Raw genomic sequence first — 24,623 nt, 5'->3', positions numbered from 1 at the left:
TTCTGTTTACTTGAGTCTACAAGACGACCTTAAAGTTAATACTTTGTATGGTCACCATTGGCAGTAATTACTGCTCGGCCCCGTTTCGGCACAGACTGGATAAGTCGTCGGTCTTGCGGAATTCTTCCCCACTCTTCCTGCAATACGATGGCCAGTTGTTGAACTGTCTGAGGTGTGTTTTGACGTTGACGTACACATCGATCGAGTTCATCCCATGAGTGTTCTATCGGGTTTAGATCTGGATATTGGGAAGGCCATGGCAAGACAATGACGTTAGAATTGGGAAGGTAGGGGAGGAAGGCGTGCTGTATGTGAAGTAGTTTGTCATGCAGGAAAAACTCCCTCTGTCGTTCCATAATCAGAAGCATGTGACGTGTAAGGACTTCATTAATATACCGACTTGCTGTCAAACACCACTGAACCACCACTAAATCAGATCTTTGTGTGCTTGATATCCCACCCCACACCAGGACACTGTTTCCACCGAATCTGTCGACCTGTCACATGCAATTAGGGGCAAAACGTTCATTTCTCCAACGGTACACACACTGTCTTCCATCTCGCCGGTAAGGAAGAATTCGTGTTTCATCACTGAACCAAACTCGCGTCAAGTTTCTAAGGTTCCAGTTCCGGACTCTACGACACCACTGCAATCGATTGCGCCGATGGAAGTCTCTCAAAACAGGGGCGACAACTGGTCTTTTTGGTTGAATCCCCACTCCACGCAATCGATTCCTGACAGTTTTGTCGGAAATTCTTCTCAAACTAGGGATGCATTGTGCAGTCTCCACGGCTGTGGCAAGATGAGTACGCAAGTCAGCAACCCGGATGTTGCGGTCCTGGGCTTGGGTGGTAATTCTTAGGCGGCCGCTTCTCGTCAATCTTGGGCGGAATTGGTCTGCAGGAAACGATCCCAGAGGCGATATATGGTGCTCTGATGAACGATGAAATGTCGGGCAACTGCAGACTCCGACTCCCCAGCTTCCAGGCGGCCTTTGGCAATGTTTTGATCGGCGGCACTGAGTTATGGATTGATTATTTCGTCTTTTCCAGGCAAAAACAAATGACAACAGCGCTTGCCTTTTTAACGTGATTGATACCGCATTGTTTTTCACTTACTTGCACGTGCATTTTGCTTTGCATATTTTCTTGGTGACGTTTTGGGCGAATTTTTCTTCAAACGCTTTTAAAACAAGGGAAAAAGTTAAAATTGCCGCGTTTTGTCACTGTTTACAATCACACAAAGATGACGTCTTGGAAAAAAAATGATATATTTGTTTTGTTTTTGAAGCAGCTACATAAGTCCAATATTCTCAAAATCACATTTGCATTTCGTTTTGTAAAGAGTGTATATATTCATTAGTCTGACATTTACAATTGTATGGGGGCGGTGGGGTAGCCTCGTTATCGTTTGTAGATTGGTAGGTTAGTTTCAGACTTTTAAAACTTTTGTGAGATTCACCTATGGTCTCTCCAGTTGCCATTTGATGAGAGGAAAATCGGTGGAAAGGAGACATATTTTCGAGCTCAATGATAGCAGAAGAAATGAAACGTGTATTTCTTCTTCCAAGAGGCACAATAAGAGAAGATGTATTATTGTGCAGATCCACATGAAGAGGATTAAAAACACAATTGTATGTTGGGTTGGACTCATTAGAATACTTATACTGTTGTGATATATACTAAGAGAAACAAATAAAGGAACACAGGAAAATTCAAGTGTTCCTTTGATATTTTCCAGTTTTCACCACCAGCTTTGAATAGCGCTGTGTGTGTGTGTGTGTGTGTGTGTGTGTGTGGATCTTTAAACAAATAAAGGAACAATACCAGGAAGTGGTGTTCCCTTATTTGTTTCCCACGGTATATTTTAAGAACAGCTATACAAACCCAAAGACTAGGCCAAAGAATGTGCTTAGTTACGTCATTTATTCTCGGTGATAAAGTGGGTGTACATGTCGTAAATACGCTTGGAAACACTCAATATCAGAATCCTAGAGGTAAGTGCTGAGTAGTGCTAATAACTCAACTGTATAATTCCTGGTGGATTTACCTTCAGTTGTAACGAACGGATTACATGTATTAAAAGCTGTGAGCATTTTATATTTCCAATCTTCATGGAAAATATTTTTTTACATGATGTAATTTCTTTATCTTTTTTATACTTCATTACGTTCTGACAAGCATGTTCTGACATTTCTTTCATTTGTCCTTTCTTGACAGGTAGACGTCATCCTGCTGTTGACTGCCCGTTGCAATTTGTATGCGTGATAATTCAACTTTGTGTGTATGTTATATATCTGTTACCTCTAACTCTGTTTAACTCTGATATATGCATGTTTAGTGCCCAGTTGACACGCGAACAGTTCCTAATATTTTTACATAGTTCTAATTGTATGTCTAGACCACGATGTCGTGTAACATATTCTCGTTTTAAGGCTGCGCTTCACAATATTCAGTTACATCACGGCCTGTCAACGTGGGAGGGTAGCCCAAAGCGACGAATCCGTAGACGTTCAACACTTACATGGGTTTTTTAACAAGACTCAACCTGCAGTGAAATGAACGAAATACTTTCAAAGCGTTGATAAGCCACCTAACTCATCATATATAAGGATGTACGGCGATTAACACGCATAAGAGTGAATGCAAATCATGTATAACACGTCAGTTTCTGACAATGGGTTTGACAGAATTCAACATGTAGTTATCATAAATATATGCTTGGGATGAAAACAATATGAAATGAAAACGATTTTTAGATAACTATTTAATCTACCTCGCAAACAGTATCCCGTGGAATACTTTGATAGTATGTATCCATTCTGAAGAGGCGTCTTTTATCTAGAAACGATGACCTAAATACAAAGTGTGATGTTACCCCAAATCCATCCATCCGTAGAGCAGAAGAAACTCCTCTAAGTCAACAAGCATCCTCCTTTCATTAGCAAACAACCCATCAACTTTGCTCAAATTGAATCCATATGTTTGTTAAAAATGAGGATGTGAACACCTGGTGTTATCCATAGTTGTAAGAAACCATTCATTTTTATCCTGTTTTGCCCGTGTCGGGGGATGGTCAAAACGTTTCGTTTTCGTGAGTTTATGTTATATATTTACTTATATCGATGACCTCAGATGTTGTTACATCGCCACCTTGTTGGATCTTCCCTTTTTTGAACAGGTTGCGTTCTGCTACGGCGAATAGATAATTTCATTCTCCTGATTTACCATTTGAGACTAGAAATAAAAGACAGCAGTTAAACCGTCTCGTCCGTTTCACATTTACATGTAGAGCTATCCAGACAGATTGAAACGGACGAACTTTATCTACATGGATGTGTGGTGAGAAGGATGACTTTCAAGCAACCAGATTTCCTGACTGTCAATATTCCAGAGCCTCGAGCTCCGGACTTTAGGGTCCACGATTTCACAATTCCGAGCATGCTCCTTCTAGGAAGATTCCAAAGATCTGGTAACGTCAGTATATTTGCGTTATTGATAAACGCATGCTTCTGATATGGTCGGAATTGTACAATTAACACTGACTATTTACGAAGATAACGGAAATGTATTTTGACAATATTATGCGTCTGAACAAACTGATCTGTGGAACCTAATTTGATTGAACAACCGCCACTCTTCAAATATAAGACATGGGACATATGATTGTGATATTAGATAATAATGCTTGTATGCTTTCGCGGGAGTAAACGCCTGTTAACCGTACGGTCAAAGTAAGCTCGACCCATCGTAACCAGTCTATACGAAAAGAACATGCCTTCAGCGTTGGTATTTCTTCTAGCCTCTAAACTAATAATCTCATAAAGAATGTTGCACAGGGCACAGTCAAACTGTAATGTGTATTTTACTCGTAACTAACACGAGAACGATACCGTCTATATTGCTAAAACTATAACCATTGCCCACAGTTCTACGATCTTCCAAAGAACCGCCAAGTGCTTCATGTGTATAACATTGTTATTACACATGCTTGTGTGATCAGTACCTGATGAAATACACCTTTCTGTCCATAAAATACAGTAATATTAAAAACATAATGTTTCCATCGGAAACATACATTTCTGTAGATTAATTATTACAATACTGCTTTTTACTGTTAAAGTCAAAATTGATTCTGTGGAAGTAACTTTCTTACATCATGGAAAAAAAAGTTCTGCTCCAGCTTTTCCATTTTTCAGAATTTTTCAGGTTGGATCGATGTGTCTCTTTCAAGTGATAAAATACCTTTAGTAATTAAACCTTTATCAGTTCAAAGGGAAAAAAAGTCAGCTTTGGTGCCACCAGTGTTTACAAGCTTCGTCGTTCATGGGAAGTGATCGATCTCTCTACGTTACCAATTTACTCAGCTACAGAAGACGGCTGTGTGTGGATATCTGATAGACTCGGGATATCGAGAGGATTCTTTTGTTCTCTGTTTGCTATTTCTCTACAGTAATTAGTCATACAGCTTACCCATGTAGGCGTCTGTTATAGTAATACGAACAGCAAATGGTACTGTATTGAAAATTTAACGGTGATATATAGAGTCTTAAGCTGAAACAAAGCTCGATAAAACGTATGTGCAGTGACCCTCTCAGCAGGCGTAAACATTCGTGTTTTCGTAGTGACACAACGTGAGTGTTATTAACGATAAGTAGAAGCATCCGATTCATCAATGCCTGACCTGCCTCTCTGTTCAGATATACCATCTTGTTTGCATGTCATCTTGTCTTCGTTGAGCATTATCATTGGTGTATAATTGGTGAAGTTCATCATAGTAGGTTGGATTGGGGTGATAGCGACAGTAACGGGTTATTTCACCCCAAACACCTTCACCCCAGCAGTTTCACCCCAGGCTATTTCCCCCGGGTTGTTTAATCCCATACAGTTACACCCCGTTTAGAGGTTGTGTCAACCCAGCAAATAATAATTATTATTATAATCAACAATAAATTGCTTCAATATTTTATTCATCTATGTATAGTGTCGAAACAGCATATTCAGATTGTTTGAATAATTGTATCAGTTCATATTGGATGTACTAACATGGATGCAACATTCTTATCAAACAGTTGTGATAACTAAGTATTATCTGTACCACATATTCTGTGTTGATGGCGATGAGAAGTTTCACACTGCAGTCCATCTTGACGTGGTCCTACTCTCTACTTGCAGCTGAGGCAGATCCCCAAACATGGAGTCGCTAAGGCAGAATGCAAGTTTAGTGTCCATCTCAATTTTGACTTATTTAAATGTTCATGTTTTAAGCATGATGGGATGTGATTAGATGAGATATAAGCTTAAGTCCTGTGTGTAATCTCACCACAAACACAGTAGCATGATTGTTGTAAACATATTGCCTTATGAAGTTTAACAGATTTAAGCATTAGTACCATTCTCCATGTATACTCAATTAATTGGGTGAAACAACCCCTAATGTGGGATGAATTGACCTAGTTTGGAATTGGAATGAAACAACCTGGGTGAAACTACTTGGGGTGAAACGACCTGGGTGAAACTACTTAGGGTGAAACAACCTGGGTGAAACTACTTGGGGTGAAACGACCTGGGTGAAACTACTGGGGTGAAACGACCTGGGTGAAACTACTTGGGTCGAAACGACCTGGGTGAAGCTACTTGGGGTGAAACGACCTGGGTGAAACTACTTGGGTCGAAACGACCTGGGTGAAACTACTTGAGGTGAAACAACCTGGGTGAAACTACTGGGGTGAAACGACCTGGGTGAAACTACTTGGGCCGAAACGACCTGGGTGAAGCTACTTGGGGTGAAACGACCTGGATGAAACTACTTGGGTCGAAACGACCTCGGTGAAACTACTTTGGGTTAAACGACCTGGGTTAAACTACGTGGGGTGAAACGACCTGGGTGAAACTACTGGGGTGAAACGACCTGGGTGAACTACTTGAGGTGAAACGACCCGGAACCGATAGCGACGCACAGAAGTTAGCACTGCATGTCATGAAACAATCGTCAATATATGTTATGAGTACATCAAGTTAAATGTGGACAGACTATGCATGCCCATCGGTTGCGATTACGAATCTCATTCCAGAATTTGTTGTTAACGACTTAGGCAATAACTGAGACATTATCTACTAGTGGTCAAAGGGTTCGCTCGTCAAAGTGTGAAACAAAGTGTGAAACCCATTTCTGGTGTCCCGGGTTTTCCCCCGTCGTCATATTGCTGGAATATAGCTAAACTCATTAAATATCTACATAATACAGTTTTACTTTGAAAGACGAAATGCAACTTACTCTAAATGTCAGTGGCCTGTTTGATTGGCATTTTAGAAGTTGATGAGTAATAAGAAAGGTACGATACCTTATGGATGACAACATATTCATTATAATAATAATAATTATTATGATGCGACGTTTCGGTATAGTTTCTTATACCATTGTCAAGCAAGGGTGAAGTACTTCAGCACAGAACAGATTTATATACATCGCACAGGGATTAAGTAAGACAACATGAAGGTGTGCATCAGATGGATTAACTACAACAAAATGGATATTGGTAATTATCTAGTAACAATGTTCAAGAAGTGAAACGAAATATCCATATCTGATAGGATTAATTATACATATCTGATAGGATTAATTAGCCATGATGGCTTGACTATCTGCTCTGTTGTTCGTCAACATTGATAAGACTTTAAATTCGCGGTGAGCCAAGACCAATAATTTTTGTCGATAACCATCAATGTAACTGTCGCCATAAATGACGTACTATGTTTCATGATCATGTTTTCGTTCGCTCTGTGATCTAATAAATAGAACATCTACAATGGAAATATGATTGGTGCTTCCATTCTTGACACCTAGCGCAACCTAGCACAATCCAAAAACATGCACGTCCATGCTCATCACTATATAATTGCTTTTCACCTGAACTCTAAGGGTTACATCCCGAATAACCTGACCATAATGCAGGTTTACAGAACACCCGGTGTTTTCCAGTGTCATTTCAGGAAGTCAATTACTACAAATGGGAAATGACGGATATGTGTTCTCAGGGAATGACGTATATCTGAGTGACAAATGTTTGTCTCGGTGTGTTCAGGACGCCTACGTGCACGTCTCGCCGCAACCCTGATTGTAACAGCTATGACAGGTGACACCAGAAATGAACTTTGTCTCACATGGAGTTTCTCAAGTACTGGCTGTGACAGACTTTGTGTAAAATAGAAACTGACAATAGACATTGAAGACGCCCTGGGTATTGTTTTGATGAGCATCGGCTTAAAACAAATATAATGTAGCGAATCTTCTACAATTTTCGTATACACAGTGATATTGCTAACATCGGCTTCACGGGTTCCTGATCGTGTTCGTGAGCGCTTTTGGGGTGACTTACCAAGGGATTTCTTGAGGGACCTTTTTAGAAAATATTTGAGTGGCTTTCTGGAGCTCTTGAGGTAGTTCAGTTTTGAGTGAGTTCTGGAGTGGATCGGTGAGTGAGATCTCTGCTTAGAAATTATTGCCCTCATATCAGTGGTTGTGCACTTAATGGGGATACAAATGTCAGGCGTTGATAATTTTGGTAAATTATACAAAACCGAGTACTGCACTGACAATCTTAAGAGGTGGCTAACGGGATCGGGTGGTCAGGCTCCCTGACGTGGTTGACACATAACATCATATCTCGATTGCATAGATCGATACTCATGTAGTTGATCAATGGATCGTCTGAACCAAAATCGATTATTGACAACTGGACTATTGCTGACAAATAAACAAACGTTCTGATAGACCAGTACGATACTGAGACAAATCAGCGTAAATGTAGGAGTGTATTGTCTTTGACTGCTATGTGGAAATGGCCTTGGAATCCCATAATACCGGAGACCTCGCTAACATTAACCCTCATTAACCTGAAGAGCTTTGTGGGTAATCACTCAATCCTGCTGTTCTAGTGTGGCAGGTAAGAATTGAGCTGCCACTTTGTTTTCACCCTCCACCAAGCCGTACGACAGTTACCCGTGGAGATCCGGGTTAGAATTGTCTTCAGTAACCAATGCTTGTCGTAAGAGGCGACTAACGGGATCGGGTGGTCAAGCTCGCTGACTTGCTTAACTCATGTCATAGTATTCCAATTCCGTAGATCGATGCTCATACTGTTGGTAACTGAATTCTTTGGTCCAGACTCGATTAGTTACAGACAACCATCATATAGCTGGAATATTGCTGGATGCGACGAAAACCTAAACTCACTCACTCACCCTCCGACAGTTGGATAGTGTAGATCACTCGGGCGTACGCATGTGACTCAACCCGGTAAACAGAAGGGAACAGGACAGATGTTAAAAAATGAACAATCCCCATATATGCAATTAGTATAGATCTTTCGTCATTTCATAAATGTTCTAAATTTCAGTAAATGACCATTCTGCTCTCAGTTTCAAATAAAGGTGATCACCATCAAAATTCATATGTGCATAACGTGTGAAACCCATTTCTGGTGTCCCCCGCCGTTATATTATTAGAATAACAAAGAATATATTAGGATATAAATAAATTTATTTCAATTGCCTTTATTTCCTGGAAGCTCAATGTAAACGTAATGACGTATAATGAATGACTCACTTACCATACTTGTCAAGTGTACATATACATATTAAACAATGTTTACCAAACTGACATCTACACCTAACTTATGTAAGGTGTCAGACTTTGATGACACATTGCGTAGGATTACGGGAAGTGTTGCCTCACTTTTACCCGCTGAAGCAGTTATATATGAATGTTCTAAAGTTTTGGAAGATCTCACCTTTCGAGTTAAATACATGTATCTAAATATTTATGCGCTTTGATGAATATCAAATGTATCAAGAGACGTGTCAATCTGTTCCTGTCCTTCAACTGAACGCAACGTTTGATGCTTGACAAGTCATCGCGTCTATATTCACCAGCGAGACTTCATTACCAGCTCGTATGACATGTGTCGTCGCCTTCCTCTTCATGGTTTCTTCATTCGCTCAAAAATGGTGCGCGAACTCTGGCCTTTTCTCCACCAGTTTGCCGCGTCGTACATTTCGAAGCAATATTAATGCGATAAAGCCAAATCACAAGTGTCATAATCTAATATATCTTTATATGTATCTGCAAGATTTCTTTACGGAAGCCAAATCACTGTCTCATGTCTGCGGGCGAATAATAAAGCCGAATATAACTCGACATTTTTACGCAGCCTGATGATTATTTTATTGAATTGTTATATAGATGTGACATTTGAAGGCAACATGGATTTAATATATATTTTGTTAATGTAATTGCATGGGAATATGGACGTAGGTCAATCGGGCAAAGGTGGTGTTCATGGCGACACAATGCGTTGTGCAGAGTTGCGTTCCTTGGTGCGCTCAGTATCTCTCACACCCCTGAGGTTCCGGGTTAGAATTGATCTTCAGTAACCCGGGCCATGCTTGAGGATAGATAGATAGATCCGTTCGCTGCTGTACAAGTATTTCGACGCGTAATATTACCCTCTGCACTATATGGTTGTAATACCTGGGGTCAATTATCACCAAAAGAATATGAAATGCTGGAAATACCCCAAAGATATTTCAGCAAAAAAGTTCAAGGTCTACCCAAGCAAACCCAAAATGAAGTTGTGCTGGACAGCTTAAAGCTTATCAGTATACAATCCCATATTGACTCTCAATCTCTGCTTTTTATGGGTAAACTTTGTAGAGTAAGTTGCTGCTACTATTTTAAACATGTGTTTATTGGCAGACTCGCGCAATTCAAATGTGAGTCTACGAGCGCAAAAAGATGTTTTTATTCACCATGCTTTAATATGTTCAGACTGGTTGAAAAGTACAATCTTTTCAATGACTTTGCTGAATATGTTGTTAATGGCAATGTACTCAATAAATCCAAGTAGACTGGTACTGTGTTGGAGAAAGTGCACTGCATGGATATGTCCCTCCTTACCAGCCGTATGATGAGACGAATGGACCTATCAAGATATGTCTCTATCAGATCTGTTGAACATCATAAACTGTGGCTGTTATGTCAACTTTATCCATGTAAATTTAAACAACCGTCGCGTATTGTCTCACTTGCATCAAGAAGACTTCAATCAAAAGATCACTGGATTATTTACAGACCGCCTTCATATAGCTGGAATATTGTTGTGTGTGGCGTTTAACAACAAACCAACCAGGCAATCGGAAAAGAACCTGGTTGTGACCTCCCCTTTCCTCTACACGGTCCGTAGACAACAGACTTAACGAAATTTCAGGGCAATGGTCAGCTCCTACTACCCAAAATTTAAACTTGAAAGTTTGGCTAAGAACACTAAATTCACATTCAGGCATGTCCGTGATCTGATACCGCCACTTGCCACTGATCTACACATCTGAATCAACCTTAAACCGCCAGTTACAACCTTTCAGCGGGTTGCTCAGCTTCCCATATTATGTTCAAAACATTCCATTCTTCAGCCACATACAGTTATAGATAACTGATCATGTGGCCTTCAGACTCCCACTCTAGGGTCCAAATCAGGATAGCAATATGAAATCTTCTAAATACATACTATTTTTGTGGTACATAATGTCTTTTTGCGTTGGTGAGATCATATGCGATGAATTTCTTTAGGGAAAATAAACAGTTTTGGAATATATATACAAGCATTGAAATTCCTGACATCATGTTTCTGAATATAACAATAAAGTTTTCTTATCAGACAGGTGCTTGTGTTTTGCTTACACGAAGACAGTAATTGACCCCCACTTGAGCAAACCTTTGACCCCTACGGTGTCTCAAATTTGACAGGCCTTACGTTCCTCCCCAGTGTACGAAAAGGTGGATTAACCCCTGTCCAAACAGGAAACTGTTTGAGAAATCATTGACATCTTATTTCAAAGAATTCCCAGAGAAAGATTTTGTAAATACGTAAGCTGACAATGAAACACTTTAACCTTTTAATATACGTGACATTACTCAGATCACTGACTGCAATTTGCCAGATGTTTAAACATTTGCCAATGCTATGTCGTAACGTTGAGAAACGAATATACTGACAGTGTTATACAGTGTTGCCCATTTCCCGTAGCTGCATATATATCTAATTAACGATCCTGCCGTGTCAAAGTATGATGGTGAATCTCAACAGCCGCCACAGAAAATGTGACGATAGAACCGTAAGCGACATCCGGGAACCGCTGCTCGCATGTATTATTCATATCCAGTTCGCGGCTACTTACAAGATGCTTTTATTCAGCCTAAACGTGGAATAGTGCTACATTAAATGCAACGCCATAAACGAGCAAAAGCACATATACGCTAATGCCTTTCTCATTTAGCTATCGATGGACCAGTGTGAACACCAACATACGTTGCATGAAATGGTCGCTGATTACCCCTGAAGGACACGATGACATCAGCTGTTACAAATTTTATGTCGGGATTTTTTTGACAAATTCAAGAGAAAACTTCAAACATTTTTCTGTTGGACTTTTGTTTCAAAGGATGGTGACCATAGATGAAAATGCATATCTATCTTCAAATATCACCTGTTGTTTACTGGAAAATAATGAAATATAATAACTAGTTTTAACCAGAGAAAATTGTGTTTTTCGCGAGACAGTTACTATCCCCCGACACTAAGTGGGAGGGGATATAGGTTTGAGCTTCGTATTTCAACCATATCGTGACTGAAAGTGGTCGTACTTAAATAATATATAACGTTATAAAATTTGTCGCTAAAGGACAGTAAAACAACTAGAATGTTACAGTTAGAGATTAAAAGCTACAGTGTAACTTAAAATTATGTACTGTTTAGGACATTAAAACATATAAGTTTGGCTATGAATTACCAGCAACTGAAGGAATGGAATTTACTGTACTCTTGCTACCTTCATTGACCCTCGCTGGATTACAAAATCCCTTCAACTGCTGGCGATTGTCTCGAGTTCATCCGTCACTTAAAAGAACAAATATACTGCTGCTTGAGATCTCAACGCCACACGATCAGCTAAGAACTGAGGCTAAGTTTGTGTTCTTTACAAATAATTGTCATATCCTGACTATACAAAGTGTTTAGTTGTAAAAGATAACTAACGGGATCGGGTGGTCAGGCTCTCTGACTTGGTTGACACATGTCATCGTACCTAATTGTATAGATCGATGCTCATGATGTTGATCACTGGACTGTCTCGACCGTTTCGATAATTTAGTACCGCCAAATTGCTGGAACACTGCTGCGTGCTGTCTTAAACAACAAACAAACATAGGGTCTATAAAAATAGTCCATTTGGCTCAAAAGCGGACCGATGAATTGCAATCTAACTCGAAAACTAATAAACATAAAATACTCAATGAAACGCTGATCATAATCAAAACATCATACCCACTCTGTGAGGTTTTTGCAGAATTTTTGTCCTAAAAATAATAAAGTTGTTTAAAAAACTATAATTAAAATATTGACACAGTTCACTGTTTGTTACGAGGGAGGAGTGCAGAGAAAGGGACAGCCAGGTGTTCGAGAACGGATGGAGACGGCACAGCACAGGTTAATGAATAAATAACTTTGTCTGTGAACGTGCTTCTCGAACACCTGGCTGTCCCTTTCTCCTTTGTTCTGCAGGTTCGCCAGGAATCTCCTTTATTTTGAATTTTTCTCGTATGATTTTAGTATCATTGTCCAACCACTGTATGAGTATATCAGCATAATTGTTGTTCCTGAGGCCTTGCCAGAATAGTTTTCTTCTTTGCGTAAGTCGCCCATTCCATGCTTGTTGTATGGAATTCTTAATAGCTATTAGCGGTTCCTTGCACGATTGAGATGTACACGGAGTCTCTTTTTGCATCACAGATGTAACAGGTGAGGAATCGGTGATAACAATTGTCTCCAGTTTTCCGTTAATACTGGTTACTGTTTCACACAAAACATTTTTCAAGGTATCAAAGTTGCTATTAATGGTATTCAACAATTTACCTTCAGAGTGTTGTTTTTCAAGGAGAAGATCCGTAATTCCATCCAGTTTTTCTGATATGTGAGTTAATAGTCCACACATGCTATTGAACAAAGTCAAAGCTTGTTCTTCAAATAATTTGTCCCCTGAATGAACTTAGGACGTTTTTACTATTACGGGAATATCCAAAATCTCTTGTTGAAGACGGAATATATAAAGCTTTACAGCTTAATAGAGAAGATCTTTTGACAGGAACGATGAAACAAACCAATGAGGAAAAAGTAATTGCTTTTGTATCAAAACCCAAATGTGTTCCAGAACATAAAAACAAATATGTGCATCTTAGAACAAGATGAAAAACTGAAATCAATGCTGAAATCTAGAAAAATAATAAATAGCAAAAGACAAAATTAGAATCTTAAAAAGATACTAACAAAAGCCAAATTTATTTTCAAGAAACAGAATTTATCAAATCCTACTGTGTCTAGATGCAACAGAGGTAACTGTGGAACGTGTCGACATATTGTTGAAGGACACTCTGTAACTTTCAGGACACTCTGTAACTTTCACGAGACACGGAGAATTCTATGTAAAACAGAATTTTGACTGCTATTGCAAAAACATAATATATGTCATAACATGCACAGGCTGTAATTAACAATATATTGGTCAATCAGAAAATTTAAGAGCCCGGGTTCGTGTCCACAAACAACAAATAAAGTGTCCTGAAACCCGATGTATCCCACTGAGTGAACATCTAGATGTCTGTGCGAAAGGAAACGATGTTAAATTGACAATATTTCCTTTTATCAAGTTCAAAATTCGGACAAAGTAAAACGAATTTTAAAAGAACAATACTTCATAGTACAATCTCCCTGAAGAGTAAAGAACGAAACATGTTGGAGAAAAAGGCATTCTGTTTTTATTTATCTATGCAATATATATATATATATATACATATATATATACTGAACATCACTGAAAACGCACCACCTGTATTAGTTTGGATTTCCAAGAGCATAAATGAGCAATCGGTGTAAATTTTTCATACTTTTGTAGTCCAATGATTGGTAAAAAGAAGAAACAAGAACCAATCCAGCAAAACAGTGAAGTTTTAATTCAGCTGACCATGAAAGAGAGATGGAGTCAAAGTGGAAAGTCAGTAACGTGTATGACCACCGTAAGCAGCAACACAAGCTGTGCAACGTCTCCTCATTGAACTGATAAGTCTCTGAATAATGTTTTGAGGCCGTGCATTCCACTCTTGTTGCAAGACTTCTCAAGTTCCCCAAGGTTTTGATCTGTGGGCGACGTGAGAGGCGTTGGCCGATGTAATCCCACAAGTGTTCAATGGGAGACAAATCTGTTGACAATGCAGGCCATGGAAGTAGAGGAATGTTGTTGTTTGCCAGAAACTGTGTTGCAACATGTGTAGTGTGCGCTCGAGCATTGTCCTGCTGGAACGTGTGCAGATCTTGATGTTGGTTAAAGAAGGGAACGACGTTGTTCTGAAGAATTGTGTCACGGTAGTAAAGGGCCTTCACTCTGCCACGACAAATTACAGCGGTTTTGTGATGATAACGGATCCCTTCCCACACCATAATGCTGTCTCCACCCCACCGATATGTTTGCACAACACAGTCCTGATGGTAACGTTTTCCCCGTCGACGCCATACCCGTAGACGCCCGTCAGCATTTCGCAAGTGGAAACGTGACTCGTCGGAGAACACAACACCATGCCAACGTCGTAACAACCACAAACGATGCTGTTCAGCCCATCGTCGGCGTTCACGGCGATATCTATCAGTCAGGATGGGTCCAACATGAGGGCGTCGACACCGTAATCCTGCCGCAGGGAGACGTCGTCGGACGGTGGAAGCACTGATCAAACCACGTCGGCCTTGGACAGCGTTGGCGGTTCTGACAACCGGCAACGTACGATCCCGAATATGGCGGCGAACAATGTCTCGATCTTGGCTAGGGGTGGTAACACGTGCCTGGCCAGGACCTTGGCGGTCCCTGGTGGTTCCTGTTTGTTGGTACCTGTTGGCAAGTCTTATGATGGTGGAATGATGGCAATAATCCTGCTTGATGTGCCACCCTGCAACATGCCCAACGCCCGTTCTCGTTCCTCTGGTGACAATCTTGGCATTGCAAAAGAAACTTTACTTGCGGAGGTACAGCTAAAATGAGAAAGGTTTTTTGCCGACGGTCATTTATACCCCTAATCAGCATGTTTTACGCATGCATTTTGTGCTTTTCGTGTGTGTTGTGCATGAATTTTGTTGTTGTCATGTGATGTGTTGTTCCATGATTTGTTCGGGCAATCCGTTCTTTACTGTACAGCATTATTTATTGACTTTTGTGTTATTAACGTTATTTCCAACGTTCATTTTCTCTCTCAAAACAATCCTATTACCATATTTCAAAATTTACAGGTGGTGCGTTTTCAATTATGTTCAGTATATCTATAGCTGTCAACACGTCTTGGCTTTCAGCTTGCGTCGACAGATCACGTGACCGAAATGTGCACGTTATATACATGTATGGGAATTCTCCTTTCGAAACTAGGTCAAATGACATGCACAAGGGGAATACATTACTCGAGACGCTAATATCGTCTAACATATGCTATCTTTGGGAATACAGGTTCTTAGTAAAGTACAGATTCAAATACTTTTGTTGGGTTGCGTCCCATCCGGGATGTGGAAGTCGCAGTGGCTAAGCGGATTAGGCTGCTGACTTTGTGTGCTGGCGATTAGGTGCCTGACTCTGAGGGTGTGGGTTCGAATCCCGGAAGGGACGCAACCCAACAAAAGTACTAGAATCTGTACTTTACTAAGAAAGTGTAATCCCAAATATACTATCCCCAAAAAGAAACGCATAAGCCAGAAGTCTGTTGCGAAAATGTTGTATTTTCAAACATGTATAACTCATCCACATATAGACTTTAGTACATGAATGTTTACACCAGTTTAGAAGAAGGTAATGTATATACAACCAAGTGGATACATTTAGATTACGGAGACGTTGAGCGCGATGGTGACGACGTAGCATGGTCCCGACGTCGGGTCTCCTGGCTCTTAGACCAATATCTTTCAACCTGTTGCGTACAGTTTGACCGGATATCCTCCGAAGTTCAGGAACCGTGGCTGCTGTGCTCTCACCCGTGGCAGTACGCTCATGCAAATGTAGTACCCGGATGTACCGATCTTCGGCTGCAGTGGTGACTCGAGGTCTGCTTGTACGGGGACGGTCATTTGTTATACCTGTTTGGTTGTAACGAGCTGCAAGCCGTGATATCGTGCTCAGACTAACATTCAGACGCCTGGCAACAGAAGATTGGTCATCTCCAGCGTGCATTCTTTCAATGGCGATGTTCCGTGTCGCAGAGTCAAGACCTGACGTAGTGATTTGACCTTGAAACTCCTTGAAAACGAATACCAATTTCCGAAAGTAATCTGGATTTTTATTGCCAGACAGTGCATGCTCTTTGCTGCACAATTTCAACTGGAAGGTGATTTCTGTTGCGTTGTGGCGATGCCTTTTTGATCCTTGTAAGCAATCTCATCAAAATCAACATTTTCAGGTAAAGTCGATTTTTACTTGTACAATTGTGTAAAATCATGTTTATCAACACTGTTGGTACATATTTTGACGATTGTTGAACACAATAGTTAATTCATATATTTTTATAAATACAAATGCCTATGCGTTTCTTTTTTTGGATAGTATATATCGTATGATACATTTGACCACTTTATAAATTGCATCGTGTAATGATAATATAGTCTATTGCGGTCGATCCAATCGTACTATTGAACGTGAAATCGCCTTTTCCTACAGAGGTGCTGATTCGACCATTTAGTATATTCAAGTGCATTGTTGCACACACATCCAGTAAATGTCTTCCGTAGTGGTTAAGAGTTTTGTCACAAGAATATCTGGTGAAGTTACAGTTGTCTGATATACGCTCAAGAAGTTGATATCCAAACGTTCAGCGATATCATCATCCACATGATCCTCAGCTGTTCCTGTGCGTGCGTTGAAGTCTCCACCGGCGATGATATCAACATGTCCAACTTTTGGATTATGTCTAACACATCCCCCTAATAAATATCAATTCCACATTTGTTGAGGCTAGATTTGTACCAGGACGAGCTTTCTGGATTAATATAAACAGCACAGACAAGTATGTCTTTTTCGTGTAAAGCAATGTAAATACGGCATTGGTGCTGTTATACACAGATTTGATGTAGGGTTTCAAGGATCGCTTGATCAGAAGAGTTACATCTTCTGCTAGACGACCACATTGAGCTGTCCTAATTGCATCGATTTAGTAAGAAACATAATCAGCTAATGTATTGGAGAAGTCATGGTCATTTGTCCATGTCTCTGCTAATCCAATAAAGTCAAACCCCCTAATATATGAGAGAAAATTAAGATGATCTAGACTTGAGAACATTTATATTCCAAATTAGAAAGTTAAGTCCACTGATTCCATCTCACTGACTACTAGAACTGTCACAGGCCGGGCCATACCCTACCTCCGCTGGTCAGAGCGAGACTCGCCCGCCTCGAAGAGGAATCGTCGCGTCCGGTCGTGTGGTATGACTTCATCATTTGGACCTCCAGCGTCGTGGTCCCATGCAGAGTCATGCGTCGTCGTGTGTGTGTGGAGGGTGGGCGGGAGTTATTAGCTATTCCGATAGTGTGCTTTTTAGATTCCCTCTTTGTCTCAGTGCCCACACCTTGTCATCAATGAACATGAATTTAGCGATCATGGGTCGTGGGGAACGTATCTGGTATGACGAGACCTGCCCCAGTCTGTGAACGGTAATGATTCGGACTGCAGTGAGGGGTTTGTCTCCTGTCTCGCACCTGCTGTTGAGTGCCTCACAAACAGATCTTGAAAATATAGCCCCAACTCATCTTTTCTCTTCTCCACCATGACAGTTAATCAGATCAGAGGTTCACCTAACATAAACTAATTTGAAGAAATCTGAATTAAACCAACTTAGATGCCAACAGCGATATAATGGATGAAGAAATACGTATGAATTCTATGTTTACAGCTTTAACCTCTACAAAACATTACTCATCTATTCAGATTCAGTATCTTGCCTTCGGGCACTTTAAAGTGTCTCTTAGAGTCATCATATCATTCACGACATTTTAGTGAGGGGTGTGTCTCCCGTCTCGCACCTGCTGTTGAGCACCTCACTCGCACGCTCCTTATACTCGGCTGCAGTCTCAACACCTCTCTCCGATATCCCGTTTCGACATTCCAATTATATATTTTTTCTTAGATTTTATCTCTGATAAATGTTCTTTTTGAAAGTCAGAATTATCGGTCTTATCCTTTGGTCAGAGCGAGACTCGCCCGCCTGGAAGAGGAATCGTCGCGTCCGGTCGTGTGGTATGACTTCATCATTTGGACCTCCAGCGTCGTGGTCCCGTGCAGAGTCATGCGTCGTCGTGTGTGTGTGTGGAGGGTAGGCGGGAGTTATTAGCTATTCCGATAGTGTGCTTTTTTAGATTCCCTCTTTGTCTCAGTGCCCACACCTTGTCATCAATGAACATGAATTTAGCGATCATGGGTCGTGGGGAACGTATCTGGTATGACGAGACCTGCCCCAGTCTGTGAACGGTAATGATTCGGACTGCAGTGAGGGGTTTGTCTCCTGTCTCGCACCTGCTGTTGAGTGCCTCACAAACAGATCTTGAAAATATAGCCCCAACTCATCTTTTCTCTTCTCCACCATGACAGTTAATCAGATCAGAGGTTCACCTAACATAAACTAATTTGAAGAAATCTGAATTAAACCAACTTAGATGCCAACAGCAATATAATGGATGAAGAAATACGTATGAATTCTATGTTTACAGCTTTAACCTCTACAAAACATTACTCATCTATTCAGATTCAGTATCTTGCCTTCGGGCACTTTAAAGTGTCTCTTAGAGTCATCATATCATTCACGACATTTTAGTGAGGGGTGTGTCTCCCGTCTCGCACCTGCTGTTGAGCACCTCACTCGCACGCTCCTTATACTCGGCTGCAGTCTCAACACCTCTCTCGATATCCCGTTTCGACATTCCAATTATATATTTTTCTTAGATTTTATCTCTGATAAATGTTCTTTTTGAAAGTCAGAATTATCGGTCTTATCCTTTGGTCAGAGCGAGACTCGCCCGCCTGGAAGAGGAATCGTCGCGTCCGGTCGTGTGGTATGACTTCATCATTTGGACCTCCAGCGTCGTGGTCCCGTGCAGAGTCATGCGTCGTCGTGTGTGTGTGTGTGGAGGGTAGGCGGGAGTTATTAGCTATTCCGATAGTGTGCTTTTTTAGATTCCCTCTTTGTCTCAGTGCCCACACCTTGTCATCAATGAACATGAATTTAGCTATCATGGGTCGTGGGGAACGTATCTGGTATGACGAGACCTGCCCCAGTCTGTGAACGGTAATGATTCGGACTGCAGTGAGGGGTTTGTCTCCTGTCTCGCACCTGCTGTTGAGTGCCTCACAAACAGATCTTGAAAATATAGCCCCAACTCATCTTTTCTCTTCTCCACCATGACAGTTAATCAGATCAGAGGTTCACCTAACATAAACTAATTTGAAGAAATCTGAATTAAACCAACTTAGATGCCAACAGCGATATAATGGATGAAGATATCATTCTCGACATTTAGTGAGGGGTGTGTCTCCCGTCTCGCACCTGCTGTTGAGCACCTCACTCGCACGCTCCTTACACTCATCTGCAGTCTCAACACCTCTCTCCGATATCCCGTTTCGACATTCCAATTATATATTTTTTCTTAGATTTTATCTCTGATAAATGTTCTTTTTGAAAGTAAGAATTATCGGTCTTATCCTTTGGTTCTGGATTCAGTTCTGTGTCCCAACTGAGAGCAAGACAGATACTTCTTGCAAACTGCATTCTTATTGCCATCTGTCTATCCACCCGTACAATCTACCCTGTGTGCAACCGATCGAAGTTCCTGTTCTGGCTCGATAAAGGTCGATAATGGTCCCCATTCTTGTCAGAAGCATATGTGGAGGCTGATGAGCCGTCCCTAAAACTGCGCCTTATATTATCTTTCCAGTATATTGCTAAATTACCTTCTAGTAAGTACAATCCTGCTTTCGACTGTGTTTCGTATTCCTTTCCATAGACAACTCCACAATGAAATATCATCACTTCTTCCAACACTTGGAATAAGATAACAGTCCGATATTGCTGCAGCTGATAACATATCTTGAAAATATAGCCCCAACTCACATTTTCTCTTCTCCACCTTGGCAGTTAATAAGCCCGGAGGTTTAGCTAACATAAACTAATTTGAAGAAATCTGAAACAAGCCAACTTATATGCCAACAGCATTAGAATGGATGAAGAAATACTTATGAAACTTATCATCTATTCAGATTCAGTATCTTGCCTTTAGGTGTCTCTAGGAGTCATCATATCATCCTCGACATTTTAGAACTTTACAACGATCTTGACACTGTCCAATTTGATATCGTGTGTTGTTGGCAGTTAACACAAAATCCAATACTGAAGCTGAGTCGGCTCTATCGCCACTGCCTATCCCGTACAGACAACTATCAAAAGTTATACTCGGGATCTTATGCTAAAAAGTGGGACATCCAGCCCCAGGTAGGAATAAATAAACTTCGTATTTTCATGAATATTTGTAATATTCTATTCTCACCTTAAAGTAATCATGTATTCAGGAAATACCAACAGAATAGCGTGATGAGCGTGGGCGAGCTGTGGCGACATTTGAGGCTTTCCTGTTGGTTCTTTGAACACATTATTGATGCTCTTGTAGTTGACCGGGTGCAGTCTGAAGTTACTACAAAAACTCGTTTAAGTTGCATGTGTAAAGTTGTTAATATAATGGCTAAATCAGGAGCATGTATGAAACTGGCATAATAGCCTGTACCGAGTTTTAAAAAAAAAATTGTGTACCGATCATTTCACTAGGATAAACGAGGATGATATGACCTCAATATTAAAGCATAGCGCATTCAAATCACTAGTCGCTATACCACCATCTGCAACATTTACATCGGCTTGTTGTTTTTGTGTGATTTTTTAGTAGTATGCCATTAATTATATATGGACGTCCACAATATTTATCATCTGGAATAGGTTTCTCTGTACCACTGATATCACTGTAATTATAAAGGTAAAATATATTCACAACAACGTATGTTATAGATTTAAAACTTCTTTAATATTTACAACACGACGTTTCTGGGCTATTTCTTGCCCCTTCATCCAAATCCAGTCTAACATTATTGCATCTAAACCCACAAATATCGTGTTTGTTAATTATTGGCAGGTCAGACAATAGGTGCATTACAACATTAAGATTTGATCACATGACAGTTTTGAAAGATTTTTACATATATTCGGACCAAACGATACAACCCCAAATCCCACATTGAAACAAACAATTTCCAGTGGATGGAACCCAAGTTATCCAACACCACTGTGGCCTTTAGCATTAACCGCCGCCATGTAGCTGGAATATTGCTGAGTGCGGCGCTAAACAACAAACAAACCAACCAGCCTTAGCATTACACAACATTGATGTCGTAATGTGTCTGTATCCAAATGAATTGGTCCTCACCATCACGCGAAGCACGTCACCAAGAGCAATGGCGTTATTGTTAACTTGTGCAACTTCAAAAAGCTTTCACAGCAATGTATGTACATAGTATAAAAGTTATTTGACTTGACAATAGACAGGAGATAAACTTAACTGATGAACCGCAAGGACTCACAACATGGGAATATTCAAGGAGTAAACACATTTCCATCCAATATGTGGATTTATATCCTCAACCTTTTGCCCATCTCAAGACTCCTTTACGGCAAGAGTCCTTTACGAAATACTACTATTTTTTGTCGTACTCAGATTATATTCTCAATCCAGTACTTCCAGCCCTCAGGAACATAACTTTTTTCTCTGTAATTGTAATTTTACGCGCAGTGTAAAGCAATATAGATTCATTATCTGCAAATATAAGACCTGCAACAAAGTGGTTCCATATGCATTTTGAAAAATAATCTGTCAGTTTATCTTTCATGTTACACTTTATAGCTGCTGTAATCTATATATTTCATGTACAGAAACAAAATAAATAAAAATAATATTTTGAACTTCGTTTCGTCATAAACGTTAAATTTAAATTTAATTTGATCCAAATCGAGAATGTTTTAGGACAGTAACAAATAACACTTGGTGGAGTTGCATTAAGCTTTCTGAAAGTCGACGTGCAACAAATAGAAGCATTCAGGTTTATGAGCATTTTGGGAGATTTTGGTATCCAGGAATGTGAGCACTTGACCTCACGTATTTTGGGTCCATGCCTTTCCATGCAAGTGGAACTGACAATGCCATCTGTGCACCAGTCACTATGCGGCTTATGCGATCACAACTTAAGTCCAGGAACAGTTACTTCAAGATGACCTCCTAGTGGTAGTGGTACAATGCCATTACACTGTCTTAATATATACATGTACACATACAAACACTTCACTTGTAATATTTTCCACCTTTTTTCATACAATTGTCGATAACATCACATAGCTTTCATGTTTGTTGATTTCACACTAAGTTCTTTCACGCTCTGAAACATTAAATATGTCACAAAGTATTCACATGTGTATACAATGCAACTATTAAGCAACTAATTATGATACTTTTATGAAAACATTTTAAACATATTTTAACAGTTTAGAGTGTTGTTCATTGTAAAAAACTGTAACAGATGAGTTAAAAATAGTAAAACCTGTAGACATGTTGGCAGAAGGACAGACGTATTGTTTTCCAACAGAGAGAGCAGAATGACCCAAATTACTAATTATGAATATTTTTCAAGTGTTAGGTCAGTGTTGCATAATTGGTAATTGCAGTTTATTACTAAGTACCAATGTGCAAGGTATACTTTTGGAAGATGTACATATAAAATTCAACATTTGAATGATACAAATAAAGTAATGTGCTGATCAAAATGTTATATTTATAATAAGGATATTAACACAAAAATTACGACACTGAATCTCATACAAATACATGCAGTGGATCAGGAATCTCGATGTGTTGCACTAGTTGAAAAAATGAAGGTATGGGCCCATCGCACTTGTTGAAATAACGAATGTGAGTGAGTGAGTTAAAATTTTACATCGCATCGGCAATATTACAGCCATATAGCGAATGAAAACAAGGTAATCAATTTAAATAGCTGTCGACAAAGGACCAACTAGACCTTTTATAGTAATCAAATCTAAATTACTTTAGCTATAGAGGACGATACAATATAAAAACAGGCTGTTGATGGGGACTTACAGTGCCTTTGGTACCTACATGGACCTTAGTTGGATTTACATCATCCTTTCAGCCGCTGGCGATTGTAGGAAAAGTTTAGTCGAATTTTAAAGGAACAAATATACTACGTTTAAAAATCTAGTAAGCTTAAATTTAACTTTGAAAGTTTCGGGACTTACGTACCCTCTCAGGAGGACAATAATTGAAATAAGGAATGTGTAACCCAAACCAACTTGTTGAAATTATTAAGGTTTGAATGTGTAACCCCATCCCACTTGTTGAAATAATGAATGTGTGACCCCATCCCAATTGTTGAAATAATGAATGTGTGACCCATCGCACTTGGTGAAATAATAAGTGTGTGACCCCATCACACTTGTTGAAATAATGAATGTGTGACCCCATCCCAATTGTTAAAATAATCAATGAGGGAACCCAACACGCTTGCTGAAATCACAAATGTGAGCACCCAGCACACTTGCTGAAATAATGAATGGGTGACTCCATGGTTATGTTTTTACCAGAGAAAGCAGTAGTATTCGGCAGTGTGGTCCTGTTATGGAGACTTGTAACAGCTTCCTTCCCACATTTCGTCACTGTGATATGTACAAATACTAGACAGTGTCGTGAAGAGGCAGGGTGTTCCTGTTTATATTTATTGAAAGCCCACCTTGCCATTCCGATACCAAATTCAGTTAACCCCGGTCGCAGGGTACTCTTTTGTTGATTGAAATAACAGTTCTGTTTATCTGCTGAAGTAACACATTCTCGCTGAGTCCTCACTATTTCTGCGAAACGAATCCCAAACTCTAGGTCATACTCTAGGATAGTTAAGAGAGTGACATAAGGGATGTTGAATCAGTGACATTGATCGATATATTGAAACTTTGTGTTGTCTATATTGTGCAGAATATACCTTTGATAATGTCTTAAAGTGCTGTCGCAACGGATAGTGAGTAAAAGTTGCGTTAGGCGTATTAAAGCGCTGTTTCATCTATTTGAAGCTAGCAACGGATAGACAAATGAAGAAAATGTATGAACGCGCACATAGAAAGGGAAACCAGACCGTTAAACTGGGCCCATATCTACGATGACAGTTAAATATTGCCAACAAGTAAATCAGTATTGAAAATACTGGGGTTCTATTTAATCGTCCTCTGTCTACTTCTTTAATGGCTGACCTAACCTCCTTCCTTTGCAGTCCCTAATTATAGAGCTCTCTATCATCTGAGTTAAGAAAAACCAAATCCGAAGATGTTTTCAAGTCTCCCTTTAAAACTCATCTCTACCGCTCAGCATTATTAGGTGCTTAGGAAATCAAATATTATCAT

At 39.9% G+C, this 24,623-nt stretch overlaps 1 long non-coding RNA gene across 1 annotated transcript; it reads left to right on the top strand.

Annotated features, from left to right (window-relative positions):
• Positions 1–5,419: 5,419 nt before the first annotated feature.
• On the top strand, positions 5,420–24,331 carry LOC124258715. The gene is made up of 4 exons (XR_006893659.1): positions 5,420–5,512; positions 11,169–11,172; positions 11,615–11,617; positions 24,321–24,331. It is a non-coding gene; the product is annotated as an uncharacterized LOC124258715 (long non-coding RNA).
• Positions 24,332–24,623: the final 292 nt, after the last annotated feature.

The sequence above is a fragment of the Haliotis rubra genome, unplaced genomic scaffold, assembly GCF_003918875.1.
Source record: "Haliotis rubra isolate DU_JTF1 unplaced genomic scaffold, ASM391887v1 Scf7, whole genome shotgun sequence".
NCBI classification, from domain to species: Eukaryota; Metazoa; Mollusca; class Gastropoda; order Lepetellida; family Haliotidae; genus Haliotis; species Haliotis rubra.
The sequence above is the reverse complement of the archived record's forward strand: the minus strand, read 5'-3'. Positions and strand labels throughout refer to the sequence as shown.